Source organism: Chlorocebus sabaeus, chromosome 7, assembly GCF_047675955.1.
Source record: "Chlorocebus sabaeus isolate Y175 chromosome 7, mChlSab1.0.hap1, whole genome shotgun sequence".
Taxonomy (NCBI): domain Eukaryota; kingdom Metazoa; phylum Chordata; class Mammalia; order Primates; family Cercopithecidae; genus Chlorocebus; species Chlorocebus sabaeus.
Genome location: NC_132910.1, coordinates 108,053,746 through 108,069,312, shown reverse-complemented (window position 1 = coordinate 108,069,312; position 15,567 = coordinate 108,053,746). Strand labels below are relative to the sequence as shown.

The following is a 15,567-nucleotide window of genomic DNA, read 5'->3' as shown; positions in this document are numbered from 1 at the left end:
CTAAAGCCAACATCTGTATATTCTATTTCTATTTTACAATGGTATATTGGTGATCATGGCAAATGAAAGGGTAAAATGGACCAGGTTGCCCATTTCTTCAGGATGGGAAGATCAGGTTGCAGTTACGTGGTGTTCTCCGGACAGAAGCTCAAGTATATACCAGGGCCCAGTGGCAAGCCAGATGCCACTTTTGAAATGAAAAAGAATTGCCAGCAAAGGGGAGGTCAGACTTCAAGCACTGGGCATCTGTATTGTGACTTTCTTCATGCAGTGTGATATAGACTCTCCATTAGCATCTCTGTTTGCCCAGCCGCTTCCAATACCATTGTGTCTACTGAACCTCAAGACTCGAGTGTCAGCTTGCCCTGTAGCCTGAACCTGCTGCTACATTTTATTTTTCTTGGTTCATCTATCTGCCCTACAGATTATTCTTAATAAATGTGTCAGAGGGAGAGGTGAAGCCAACTGGGCTTCTGGGTCAGGTGGTGACTCGGAGAACTTTTCTGTCTAGCTAAAGGATTGTAAATGTACCTATCAGCACTCAGCATCTAGCTAAAGGTTTGTAAATGCACCAATCAGCACTCTGTAAAACGGACCAATCATCAGGATGTGGGTGGGGCCAAATAAGGGAATAAAAGCAGGCCACCCGAGCCAGCAACGGCAACCCACTCGGGTCCCCTTCCACACTATGGAAGCTTTGTTCTTTTGTTCTTCACAATAAATCTTGCTGCTGTTCCTTCTTTGGGTCTGCGCCACCTTTATGAGCTGTAACACTCACTGTGAAGGTCTGCAGGTTCATTCTTGAAGCCAGCGAGGCCACGAACCCACTGCAAGGAGTGAACAACTCCAGACGGGAGGAACGAACAACCCCAGATGTGCTGCCTTTAAGAATGGCAACACTCACCGCGAAGGTCTGCAACTTCACTCTTGAAGCCAGTGAGACCACAAACCCACCAGGAGGAACGAACAACTCTGGGCATGCCACCTTTAAGAGCTGTAACACTCACCATGAGGGTCCACGGCTTCATTCTTGAAGAGAGCAAGACCAAGAACCCACCAATTCTGGACACATTTTGACGACCCAGATGGGACTATCACCTATCGCCAGGTGGTGAGTACCACTGGACCCCTTTTGCTTGCTATTCTGTCCTATTTTTTCCTTAGAATTTGGGAGCTAAATACTGGGCACCTGTCAGCCAGTTAAAAATGACTAGCATGGCTGCCAGACTAAAGACATAGGTGTCAGACTTTCTGGGAAGGGGCTCTCTAACAACCCACTGACTCTTCAGAGTTGGGAGCGTTGGTTTGCCTGGAATCAGCTTTTACTTTTCTTGTACTTCTGGGTTGAGCCAAGGGTCAACAGAGAGGAAAGCCATTCAGCTCTGGGTGTCCCAAAAACAAGCTGGTTGACCCTGGGGCCATGAGTGGAATTCTCAAAGTCTTGTCGCCCAAGTGAGACTCCCCCATCTATCCTATCTTTCCTGACCCTTGCCCCCTGGGTCCTAATGCCTGCCAGACAAACTTCCTCTTGCCTCTCTTCTCCAAGGCTAGCCATGCTTCTAAAAACCACTCCCTGTCTCTGGTGCTTTCCTAGTTTCTCCTATAAGAATGATTTCTAGTATAAACTCCAGGACTCTGTTACCTTCTTTAGGCGCCCATGCTCACCAACCAGAAAGACATAATTTTTGCCCAAAGCCCCAATGTAGGGGGGGACTATCTGGAATTTTAGGATCCCTCCTCAGACAAGAAGGCCCAACAAAGCTATTCCTGAAGCTAGGATATGGGGAGACTCAGAAATTGTATCCTTACTATTCATATAAATGAGGACAAAAGGCATCACTCTTCCAACTCTGGAGATTCTTCCCTCCCTCAGGGTATGGCCTTCCACTTCATTTTTGGGGCATAACATCTATGTAGGACAGGGGTAAAGTCCCAATACTAACAGGAGAATGCTTAGAACTCTAACAGGTTTTCGAGAATGCATCAGTAAGGGCCACTAAATCTGACCTTCCTTGGTCCTCCTTGTGGTCTAGGAGGAAAACTAGTGTTTCTTCTGCTGCATCGGTGAGTGCGACTATTCCAATCAGCAGGGTCCAGGGACTGCTGCGGGTTCTTGGACAAGAGGTGTTTCTGCTGCTGTGTCAGTGAGCACAACTATTCCAATCAGCAGGGTTCAGGGACCTTTGCGGGTTCTGGGGCAGGGGTAGAAACAAACAAACCAAAACCGAAGGCAATTTTGTCTTTCAGATGGGAAACACTCAGGCATCAACAGGATCACCTTGAAATGCATCCTAAGCCATTGGGACCAATTTGACCCACAAACCCTGAAAAAGGCAGCTCATTTTTTTCTGCCCTACGTACTGGCCCCAATATTCTCTCTCTGATGGGGGAAAATGGTCACCTGAAGGAAGTACAAATTACAACACTATCCTGCAGCTTGACCTTTTCTGTAAGAGGGAAGGCAAATGGAGTGAAATAACTTATGTCCAAGCTTTCTTGTCATTGAAGAAGAATACACAACTATGCAAAGCTTGCAATTTATATTCCACAGGAGGACTTTTCAGCTTGCCCCCATATCCTAGCCTCTCAATAGCTCCCCTTCCTATTAATGATAAGCCTCTTCTAGTCTCCCCTGCCCAGAAGGAAATAAGCAAAGAAATGGCCAAAGGAGCACAAAAACCCCCAGGCTATCAGTTATGCCCCCTTCAAGCTGTAGGGGGAGGAGAATTTGCCCCAACCTGGGTACATGTCCCCTTCCCCCTCTCTGATTAAAGCAGATCATGGGAAGTTTTCAGATGATCCTGATAGGTACATAGATGTCCTACAGGGTCTAGGGCAAACCCTCAATCTCGCTTGGAGAGATGTCAAGGTTAGATGAAACCCTGGCCTTTAATGAAAAGAATGGGGCTTTAGCTGCAGCCTGAGAGTTTGGCGATACTTGGTATCTTAGTCAAGTAAATGATAGAATGAAAGCCAAAGAAAGGGACAAATTCCCTACTGGTCAGCAAGCTGTCCCCAGTATGGATCCCCACTGGGACCTCGACTAAGATCATGGGGACTGGAGTCATAAACATCTGTTGACCTGCGTTCTAGAAGGACTAAGGAGAATTAGGAAAAAGCCCATGAATTATTCAATAATGTACACCATAACTCAGGGAAAGGAAGAAAATGCTTCTGCCTTCCTCAAGCAGCTACGGAAGGCCTTAAGAAAATATACTCCCCTATCACCTGAATCACTCAAGGGTCAATTGATTCTAAAAGATAAGTTTATTACCCAATCAGCCACAGATATCAGGAGAAAGCTCCAAAAGCAAGCCCTGGGCCCTGAACAAAATTTGGAGGCATTATTAAACCTGGTAATCTTGGTGTTCTATAATAGAGACCAAGAAGAACAGGCCCAAAAGGAAAAGCGAGATCAGAGAAAAGCTGCAGCCTTAGTGATGGCCCTCAGACAGGTGGTTCACAGAGGACAGAAAATGGAGCACACCAATCACCCAGTAGGGCTTGTTATCAGTGTGGTTTACAAGGACAGTTTAAAAAAGATTGTCCAACGAGAAACAAGCCGCCCCTCATCCATGTCTGCTGTGCCGAGGCAATCACTGGAAGAGGCACTGCCCCAGAGGACAAAGGTTATCTAGGTCAGAAGCCGCCAGCCAGATGGTCCAACAACAGGACTGAGGGTGCCCAGGGCAAGTGCCAGCTCATGTCATCACCCTCACCGAACCCTCAGTATGTTTAACCATTGAAGGCCAGGAAATTTACTTCCTCCTGGACTCTGGCACAGCCTTCTCAGTGCTAATATCCTGTCCTGGATGACTGTCCTCAAGGTCCATTGCCATCTGAGGAATCCTGGGACAGCCTGTAACCAGGTATTTCTCCAACCTCCTCAGTTATAACTGGGAGACTTTGCTCTTTTCACATGGCTTTCGTGTTATGCCTGAAAGTCCCACACCCTTATTAGGGAAAGATATATTAGCCAAAGCTGGGGCTGTTACATACATGAAAATGGGGAACAAGTTACTCATTTGTTGTCTCCTACTTCAGGAGGGAATCAACCCTGAAGTCTGGGCATTGGAAGGACAATTTGGAAGGGCAAAAAATGTCCACCCAGTCCAAATCAGGCTAAAATACCCCACCACTTTTACGTATCAAAGGCAATATCTCTTAAGGCTTGAAGCTCATAAAGGATTACAGGATATTGTTAAACATTTAAAAGTTCAAGGCTTAGTAAGGAAATGCAGCAGTCCCTGCAAACACCCTAATTCTAGGAGTACAAAAACCAAATGGTCAGTGGAGACTAGTGCAAGATCTTAGACTCATCAATGAGGCAGTAATTCCTCTATATCCAGTTGGACCCAACCCCTATACCCTGCTCTCTCAAATACCAGAGGAAGCAGAATGGTTCACTATTCTGGACCTCAAGGACGCCGTCTTCTGTATTCCCCTGCACTCTGACCCCCAGTTTCTCTTTGCCTTTGAGGATCCCACAGACCACACATCCCAACTTACGTGGACGGTCTTGCCCCAGTGGTTTAGGGATAGCCCTCACCTGTTTAGTCAGGCACTGACCCAAGATCTAGGCCACTTCTCAAGTCCAGGCACTCTGTTCCTTCAGTATGTGGATGATTTACTTTTGGCTACCAGTTCAGAAGCCTCGTGCCAGCAGGTTACTCTAGATCTCTTGAACTTTCTACCTAATCAAGCATACAAGGCATCTAGGTCAAAGGCACAGCTTTGCCTAGAGCAGGTCAAATATCTAGGCCTAATCTTAGCCAGAGGAATCAGGGCCCTCAGCAAGGAACAAATACAGCCTATACTGGCTTATCCTCACCCTAAGACATTAAAACAGACATGCGGGTTCCTTGGAATCACCGACTTTTGCTGACTATGGATCCCCAGATACAGGGAGAAAGCCAGGCCCCTCTATACTCTAATCAAGGAGACCCAGAGGACAAATACTCTTCTAGTAGAATGGGAACCAGGGGCAGAAATAGCATTCAAAACCTTAAAGCAGGCCGTAGTTCAAGCTCCAGCTTTAAGCCTTCCCATAGGAAAAAAACTTCTCTTTATACATCACAGAGCGAGAGCAGGGATAGCTCTTGCAGTCCTTACTCAGACTCGTGGGACTACCCTGCAACCAGTGGCATACTAAAGTAAAACTGATGTAGTAGCAAAAGGCTGGCCTCCCTATTTAAGGGTAGTTGTGGTGGTGCCCATCTTATTGTCAGAGGTTATCAAAATAATAGAAGGAAAGGATCTCACTGTCTGGACTACTCATGATGTAAATGGCACACTAGGTGTCAAAGGAAGTTTATGGCTATCAGACAACCGCTTGCTTAAGTAACAGGTACTACTCCTTGAGGGACTGGTGCTTCAAATATACACATGCATGGCTCTCAACCCTGCCACTTTTCTCCCAGAGGATGGGGAACTAATCGAGCATGACTGCCAATAAATTATAGTCCAGATTTATGCCACCCAAGATGATCTCTTAGAAGTCCCCTTAGCTAATGCTGACCTTAATCTATATACCGATGGAAGTTCATTTGTGGCGAATGGGATATGAAGGGCAGGTTATGCCATAGTTAGTGATATAAGCGTACTTGAAAGTAAGCCTCTTCCCCCAGGGACCAGTGCCCAGTTAGCAGAACTAGTGGCACTTATCCGAGCCTTAGAACTGGGAAAGGGAAGGAGAATAAATGTGTATACAGATGGTAACTATGCTTATCTAATCATACATGCCCATGCTGCAATATGGAAAGAAAGGGAGTTCCTAACCTCTGGGGGAACCCCCATTAAATGCCACAAACAAACCGTGGAGCTATTGCATGCAGTGCAAAAACCCAAGGAGGTGGCAGTCTTACACTGCCAAAGCCATCAAAATGGGAAGGAGAGGGGAGAACAGCAGCATAAGTGGCTGGCAGAGGCAAGGAAAGACCAGCAGAGAGGAAAGAGAGAAAGAGACAGAAAGTCAGAGAGAGAGACAGAGAGAGGAAGAGTGAGACAAAGAGGGAGTCAGAGACAGAGAGAGACAGAGAGAGGAAGAGACAGACAAAGATGTCAAAGAGAAAGAAAGAGAGATGGAAGTAGAAAAAACAGTGTACCCTATTCCTTTAAAACCAAGGTAAATTTAAAACTTATAATTGATCATTGAAGGTCTTCTCCGAAACCTGTAACACTCCAATACCACCTTGTTGCCAGTGTAAACAAGGGCATAGCCCAAGAGCACTGAGGCCACTGACAACCCGTAGCCTTCCTATCAAAAATCCTTAACCCAGCAGGTTTCCCAACCGGGGATCTAAACCTTAATTACCAAACAAAGGTTCGACAAGATCTAGGAGGAACTCCCTTCAGAACAGGATGACAAACAATTCCTCCCAGACAATTAAGGAAAAAATACACAACAGGTATTTAGTAAATGATAAGGAAACTCTTGTAGAAGCAGAGTTAGGAAAATGGACTAATAATTGGTCTGCTCAAATGTGCGAGCTGTTTTCATTCAGCCAAACCTTAAAGTATTTACAGAATCAGGAAGGAGCCATCTATACCAATTCTAAGTTAATATGGACTGAACGAGGTCTTATTAATAGCAAAGAATAATTGAAATCCCAAACTTAAAAGGTTTTCAACAAAAGTAGTTTGCTAAAAGTTAACAGTGTAACATGTATTATCCTAACTTCGAATCTTATGGAAATCAGACCCTGTCAGTACCCCTCAAAGCTCAAGTCTGTCAGTGCAGAGTCATACAACTAACACCCCTACTTATAGGGTTAGGAATGGCTACTGTTATAGGAACGGGAATAGCCAGTGTATGTATGTCATTATCTTACTACCACACACTCTCAAAGGATTTCTCAGACAGTTTGCAAGAAATAACGAAATCTATCCTTACTCTACAATCCCAAATAGACTCTTTGGCAGCAGTGACTCTCCAAAACCACTGAGGCCTTGACCTCCTTACTGCTGAGAGAGGAGGACTCTGCACTTTCTTAGGGGAAAAGTGTTGTTTTTACACTAACTAGTCAGAGATAGTATGAGATGCCACCTGGCGTTCACAGGAAAAGCTTCCGAAATCAGACAACGTCTTTCAAACTCTTATACCAACCTCTGGGGTTGGGCAATATGGCTTCTTCCTTTTCTAGGTCCCATGGCAGCCAGCTTGCCATTAGTCACCTTTGGGCCCTATATTTTTAACCTCCTAGTCAAATTTGTTTCCTCTAGAACTGAGGCAATTAAGCTACAGATGGTCTTACAAATGGAACCCCAAATGAGTTCAACTAACAACTTCTACCAAGGACACCTGGACCAACCCACTGGCCATTCCACTGACCTAAAGAGTTCTCCTCTGGAGGACACTACAACTGCAGGGCTCCTTCTTTGCCCCTACACAGCAGGAAGTAGCTAGAGCAGTCATTGGCCAAATTCCCAACAGCAGTTGGGCTGTCCTGTTTACAGGGGGGATTGAGAGGTGAAGCCAGGTGGGCTTCTGGGTCGGGTGAAGTCTTGGAGAACTTTTCAGTCTAGCTGAAGGATTGTAAATGCACCAATTAGCACTCTGTGTCTAGCTAAAGGTTTGTAAATGCACCAATCAGCACTCTCAAAACGGACCAATCAGCATGCTGTAAAATGGACCAATCAGCTCTCTGTAAAATGAACCAAGCAGCAGGATGTGGGTGGGGCCAAACAAGGGAATGAAAGCAGGCTACCTGAGCCAGCAGCGGCAACCCACTTGGGTCCCCTTCCACACCATGGAAGCTTTGTTTTTTTGCTCTTCAAAATAAATCTTGCTGCTGCTCACTCTTTGGGTCTGCACCACTTTTATGAGCTGTAACACTCGCCGTGAAGGTCTGCAGCTTCATTCTTGAAGCCAGAGAGACCACGAACCCACTGGGACGAACAAACAACTCTGGATGGGAGGAACAAACAACGCCAGACGTGCCACATTTAAGAATTGTAATACTCACCGCAAAGGTCAGCTGCTTCACTCCTGAAGCCAGAGAGACCACAAACCCACCAGGAGGATTGAATAACTCCAGCTGTGCCACCTTTAAGAGTTGTAACACTCACTGCGAGGGTCCGTGGCTTCATTCTTAAAGTCAGCAAGACCAAGAACCCACCAATTCCGGACACAAGGGCAGCGTGCTCAAATGTGGTACACATTGCCTGAATAATCCAAAGAAGCCTACCAAGCATTGTGATGGGTGGTATAAGGTACTAGCCTCAGATTACTGGGCACTTAAAAAACTTCACCTGTGAAGCAGACCTCTAACTTCTGAGGGATTTATCTTCCACTGCAATCACATATTTTTACTAATACATCTGAGAAACTTGTTATTTTTTGCTCACCAGGTACAATTAACATGGTTTCTTCAATATAATGTATTAATTGAATTGCTATAGAGACAATCACATCCAGAACAATCTTTGTACCTCTCTTGATAGAGTGGGATTGAGCTCTTATTATCAACCTAGAGACAGTAAGAGATGCTGGGATGGGAAAGAATTTGTTTTGTCTTGGGAAGCAACTATCCCATATGTAATCAAGTTTTTTCTTTTTTCTCTCTCAGATAAGAGATTATTATCTAAGAGAATTAAAAGATTTGTTTCTGCTTACACAGAAATTTGGAGGAATCTGGAGTTTTAAGACTCCCAGCTTCATCTATGTCTAAATAAATGTCTTTAGTTTATGTGTCAGGATTTCAGTCCTTGCCAATACCACTATCTTAGAGACGTGTGGTAGAACATTTAATTGACACTGGAAACTCTGTTTACTTAAAAGGAAAATTTAAATTTCCCACAAGTTATAAATTTCCCTCTACTACAGGAGAGGAGGGACTCATTTAAAACTTCAGGGAATCTTTCTACTTCTCCCATGCATATCCCTAATTGGCATGCTCACAGGTTTTAATTTCTCATATTCCCTGTGTTTGTTCTCTAGGACCAGAAAAAGCAGCTGAATAGCTGCAATATTTAAAATCACTACTATATTCATAACAACTAAGTGAAACCTGATTTCCCTCAAGTCCCTCTTCATCCTATGCTATCATCAATGAAAATGATTGCTGGTAATCATGACACTTTCATCTGTCATAAATTTTACATGTGTCACCCCCTCTTTTTGTAAGGAACATGTCTCTTGCTTCTCAAATACAGGAGCAACCTAATTCTTCTGAATCCTACTGTGAAGTTCTGTTTTGTAGGGTCAGTTGCAGTGCCAATTTCTCTGTGTCTGGGTCCCCACAGAAAACAGGGATATAGCATATATCCTATATATGATAGCATATATCCTATAACAGATAGCATATACAAACAGGCTGATCCAATAATATTTTTCTTACAATATGCATGTGGGGGAGGGAAAACATAAAAGTTGGTAGGAATAATTCAAGCTTACTAGCAACAGAGCTGTTGACATCTTTAGGCTGAGGAAGGAGTTCAGTCCCTGAATACAGGAGAGAGTCATGTATAGAAGGTCACCTGGAAAGATGCAGTGACCTTTGGTGAAAGCATTCAGATCACCTGAGCTCACCTATCAGGAAGGAAGCCAGAGGGGGAAATATTCTGACCTCACTCTGCTTTCTCCTTTCTTCAGGCTCCTTGTCAGTGTAAGTCAACTGAAAGGCAGAGTGGAAGAAGCCTAATTATGTAGTTTATACAGGTCAGTCACCTGGGGCAAAAAGCAGGGTGAAAAAGGGGAGAGAATAAACTTGAAAAGGAGGTACAAATATGCCAGTACATATAGGACATTCTTTCCTAAGCTTAATCAAGATTCAGACAAATGTTAGAATGAGAGAGGAACTGCTAGGCAGAGACACTGAGAGTTGAGTTGAATAACAGATATAGGAGGGGGAAGATGTTGCTTTCATTGTCAATGATTAGTGGGTAGATTGCTTGGTAGATGGTTTGTTTTTAAGGGAAAAGAAGGAAGGTATGCTATCTGGGTTCCACCTGGGTTCCAATCCACTGATTAACACTTTAGAAAGATAGGAAGATAATGGAGGAGATGATTTGCTGGAATTTCTGTGAAAGAGAATGGTTAAAATGTGCAATTTTAGCTACTCGCCACTCCCCACTGCTCTGCCCAAATTTGCTTGGATCGTGATATGACTATATTATGGACATGTTATAAAGTACATAGATGTTCTCACATACGGCATTTGCATCAGGAGGTGGGGAAGGTTCTGCTATAGAATGGCTTCAGAAGTGTCAGAGTATATAGATGAGGGGATGAGAACTGAGGAATCGTGGAGGAAACCTTTGGGAACATGTGTGAGACAATTTCAGAGATACACAAAAGTGTGAAAATGAATTTTGGAAGGGCTAATGTATTGCATTTTGCAGAAGGTGTGAAGAGCCAGTAAAATTTTAAATATTATTTTTTAAATGACACATTTTGAAACCACAGACTACAAAGACCTGGGGGAATACAATTTGTACTGGGGAGATCAGTTTTTACAGAATTAGTTACCTTTCCTACTTGAACCAGACTAGACATTTCTCTGATTTTTTAAATTCATTTTCTATGACGTAACTTTGTTGATAGAAATGAAGTAGCCAGAAAGTCCAAGAATCCGCCATTGTTTCCAACACAGACCAATAAGAAGCATAAAAAATTTGCTTTCTAGTAATTTTTTTTCTGGAATACTGCAAAGAAAATTTATTTAAAAATTTTAGGCCAGGCATGGTGACTCATGCCTGTAATCCCAGCACTTTGGGAGGCCAAGGTGGTGGATCATGAGGCCAAAAGGTCGAGACCATCCTGACCAACATGGTGAAACCCCGTCTCTACTAAAAATACAAAAATTAGCTGGGCACGCCTGTAGTCCCAGCTGCTCGGGAGGCTGAGGCAGGAGAATCGCTTCAACCTGGGAAGCGGAGGTTGTAGTGACCCAAGACCGTGCCACTGCACTCCAGCCTGGCAACAGAGCGAGACCCTGTCTCAAACAAACAAAAAAAGTTAATAGGGCAATTATCTTTAAGAGTTTTTAAAATACCCAACCCAAACTAAACAATATTAAAGACAGAATAGTCTAAACTGAGAAATATTACATTTCAACAATAATTGTTAACATAATTAAACAATAAGTAAATGTACAGTTATACACCAGATAATGATGTTTCAGTTTACAACAGACCATATATAAAATTGTGATTCCATAAAATTATAGTGGAACTGAAAAATTCCTATTACCTAGTAAGATTGTTGCCATAATATTGTAACAAAATGCATTACCTATGTGTCTGTGGTAATGCTGATGAAAACCTACTATGCTGCTGGTTTTAAAAAGTATAGCACATACAATTATGTATAGTACATTATACTGAATAATACACAACTATGTTACTGATTTATGTACTTATTATGCTGTACTTTTTATTATTTTAGAATGTACTCCTTCTACTCATTTTTTTTAAGTTAAGTGTAAAATGCCTCAGGCAAGTCTTTCAAGAAATATTCCAGAAGAAGAGGTTGTTACAGGAGATAACAGTTCCGTGTATGTTATTGTCCCTGAAGACCTTCCCCCGGGACAAGATGTGGAGACTGAAGAGAGTGATACTGATGATTCTGATTCTGTTGTAGGCCTAGGCTAATGTGTGTATTTGTGTCTTTGTTTTCTTAAACTTTTAACAACAACAACAATTTAAAAGTTTAAAAAGTAAAAACAATTTTAAAAATGGAAAAAAGCTTATAAAAGAATATTAAAAAAGAAAATATTTTTAAAAAGATGTACAATGTGTTTGTGATTTAAGTCAAGTGTTATTACGAGTCAAAAAGTTTTTCAGTTAAAAATTTAAATATAAAAGAAACAATATGCTAAGAATAATTTACTATTGAAGAAAATAAATTTTTTTAGAAATTTAGTGAGCCTAAATCTACAGCGTTTATAAAGTTTATAGTCATATGCAGTCATATCCTAGGCATTTATATTCAGTCACCCAGTGAATGTAAACTGACTCACCCAGAGCAACCTCCAGTCCTGCAAGCTCCATTCATGGGCAGTGCCCCTATACACTACTTTAATCTTTTATATCATATTTCTATGATATACCTTTTCTGTGTTTAGGTATGTTTAGATACACAAATACCATTGCGTTAAAATTGCCTACAGTATTCAGTGCAGTAATATGCTGTACAGGCCTCATAAACACAGGCCGGCCAAGCAGCCACTTCTTGGTGCAACTGTGAGGGGCGGGAAGATGGCGGAGGTGGTTGTGGGCAAAGAAAAGCACCGGCAGCAGCCGCTCCTCTGGCTGCTCCTGTCCCGCATCCGGGTTATCATGAAGAGCTTCCCCAGGTGCCCTGAACCCGCTCCACTGCAGCCCCTTTAGCGTCTTCACTTCTTCACAGACTTCCAGTGCCTGGTAGTCTTTCCAGGACAAGATTGAGGTCCTCATGCACCTGCGCCACAAACGGCCAGAGGGAAAGTGGCCCAAACAGCAGCCCCGCTTTGACAGGCCCGCTTTGCAGCTCAGACACCAAGAAAGCAGCGGATACCAGCAGCCATTGCGCTGATCTGCTGTGGCTCCAAACTGCAAGGACAATCCCTTCCCTCCCCTCCCCTCCCCTCCCCTCCCCTCCCCTCCCCTCCCCTCCCCTCCTCTCTTTTTTTGAGATGGAGTCTTGCCCTGTCGCCCAGGCTGGAGTGCAGTGGCACCATCTCGGCTCACTGCAACCTCCGCCTCCTGGGTTCAAGCAATTCTCCTGTCCATCTAATTTTTGTATTTTTAGTAGAGAAGGGGTGTTACCATGTTTGCCAGGCTATTCTTGAACTCCTGACCTGGTGGCCTCCCAAAGTGCTGGGATTACAGGCGTGAGCCACTGTGTCAGGCCGCAAGGGCAATTTTAACTTTTAAATGTTCAATAGATTTTGAAGAGCTTGTACAGATCAGTTATGTACATTCATATATGTATATTTTGGAATCAGTTCTTATAAACAGCTTGATTCAATTTTAGCTAAATAGTTTATAAGTAGTATGTTACATTTGAACTTTTGTCTTTTAAGAAAAGTTAACTATTTGTTCAATATTATTTTTCTACTGTAAAGAAATATACTTTTCTTTTAAAAATCTGTACATACTTTTACGGTAAGATGCTTTATAGAATTAGTTTTAGAGCCCTCTATGGCTCTAACACCTTGCTTACTGCCTGCAAATTTTGTGAAATTTAAAAATAAGCTTTCTAACACTTTTATTCCTACAGAAAAATTGCAAGTCAAATTATCAAATCAAATACAAAAATAAGTCTTACCTCTGCTATAAGCATATTGTTCTAAAAGAAAAAACAAAACAAACAAAAAAAACACACATTTTGAAACATTTCTTTATTGAAGATCTCTCTCTTAACTGTTCTTTGCTTTAAATCCCTGGTACTTGTTTTTACTGTCTGTAAGAGAAAAACGGACAGGCGCTGTGGCTCATGTCCATAATCCCAGCACCCAGGGAGTCCGAGGTGGGTGGATAACCTGAGGTCAGGAGTTCAAGACCAGCCTGACCAACAAGGTGAAACCCCATCTCTACTAAAAACACAAAAAATTAGCCAGTCATGGTGGCAGATGCCTGCAATCCCAGCTACTCAGGAGGCTGAGGCAGGAGAATCACTTGAATCTGGGAGGCGGAGGCAGCAGAGAGTCAAGATCACACCAATGCACTCCACCCGGGGCAACAACAGCAGAAACTTCTTCTCAAAAAAAAAAGAGAAAACCTATCATAAGACTTTTCCCCGCCCCATAGGGCAAATGTTTGGCTCCTCTCTCACTCTTTTTTCTTTTTTAAGAAAAGGTTTATAATTTACATTCAGTAAAATCATCCTTTTTAGTGTCTAGTCTGTGAACTTTGACAAATGCATAGTTTTGTAACCAGTCAATAGGCAAGACAGATCCATCACCCACAGCATCCCCCTCTGCCCCCTTGTATTCAGTCTCTTCTGCCTCCGGCAATCCCTGATGTTTTCTGTTCCTCTTGTTTATTAACATTTATTTTAAAATAAATTATTTTAAAATCAAAAATTGTATATGCCATACAGATTTCGTAGACTGACAGCCAGAAACTGTATACCACATGGCCTAGGTGTGTAGTAGGCTATAACATCTAGGTTTGTGTAAGTACACTCCACGATGTTTGCACAATGAGGACATCACCATTAATGACACACTTCTCAGAATGTAGCTTCATTGTTAAGTGGCATGTGACTATAATACTTGGATAAAATTATGCTAATGCCTGTGATATTTGGTCAAATGAAATTTCCTCCTATACTGAATTTTTATTTGTATTGGTCTGTCGCATTTTCATTCATTCCACAAATATTTATTGAGTTCTTATGTGCTGCAAAGAGAGAAATTAATGTTAATATGATAGTTTCCCTTTTCAGAGTTCATGTTCTAGTGAGAGAGACAGACAATTGCATTGAAGGGCTAAAGTTGTGTATAAAGTTACTTCTGTTCTAAAGAGAAGAGGCATGATTCAAATAACACAGAAAACGAATTCCACTTTCCACTGAGACTTATGGAACAGCAAAATAAGGAAGATGTCAATCGCAGAGCCTTCACCAGGTTTGAGCTATTGCAGGACAGCACTCACCTTGGCTAATCTGTTGTTTAACAGAGCATTTTAAGGAGTCCTTAGAAGTACAAAGGTGGATCTATAGCTAAAAAGAGGCAGAAAGAGCTAAGTTATACTTATTGTTTTTTTAATAAAAGGAGGAGACTGGAATTTGGAGAAGACGCCCAGTACAAGTGGCCTAGAAAACAGAAGCAAAGAAACACCACATAGTAGGAAGCTAGATCTCACAGAGAAGGTTATCAGAAATTCACAGGAAGGAGGACACAAACTACTTATTTTAAAAATGGAGGTCTGATATTCAAAGTTGTATTGCTAGGACATAGCCCCCATCCTTGTCTAAACCTTCAGTGTAACTTTGCTTTGTAGGTTGAGTTCCACTTCTGCAAGAGTCGAAAGCAGTTACTACCATGCTCGCTTTGACAGCACACATACTAAAATTGGAACGACACAGAGAAGATTAGCATGGACCCTGTGCAAGGATGACATGTAAATTCATGAACCATTCCATATTTTTGTGAGAATTTAACAATGAGATCACTTGGTCACAAGGCGGGGAATATCACACACCGGGGCCTGTTGTGGGGTGGGGGGCTGGGGGAGGAATAGCATTAGGAGAAATACCTAATGTAAATGATGAGTTGATGGGTGCAGCAAACCAACATGGCACATGTATACCTATGTATCAAACCTGCATGTTGTGCACATGTACCCTAGAACTTAAAGTATAATTAAAAAGAAAGAAAGAAAGCACTTACTACCTACATTTTGGATACTCAGGGCAATGCCTACAACCCGTCACACATTTTAGTAAATCTGTTTTCAAAGGGGAAAATAAATAATGGTATAACTATTGGAGAGTGAAGCCTGAGGAAAAATTTAGTCATTTTTATTATGGCAGTACAGAAGTCTTTGTACTTGGATAAGGCAGGAAGGAATAAATGTTTCCTTTTCTAAAAAGGATAATTTGGTTGCTAAGTCTGTGAAGTTTTATGCAAATAACAAGAG

At 42.4% G+C, this 15,567-nt stretch overlaps 1 non-coding gene across 1 annotated transcript; it reads left to right on the top strand.

Moving 5' to 3' along the window:
- The first annotated feature begins 14,969 nt into the window (after positions 1 to 14,969).
- LOC119623926 (U6 spliceosomal RNA) lies at positions 14,970 to 15,076 on the top strand. Its single transcript, XR_005240028.1, has one exon. It is a non-coding gene; the product is annotated as a U6 spliceosomal RNA (small nuclear RNA).
- The last annotated feature ends 491 nt before the right edge of the window (positions 15,077 to 15,567 follow it).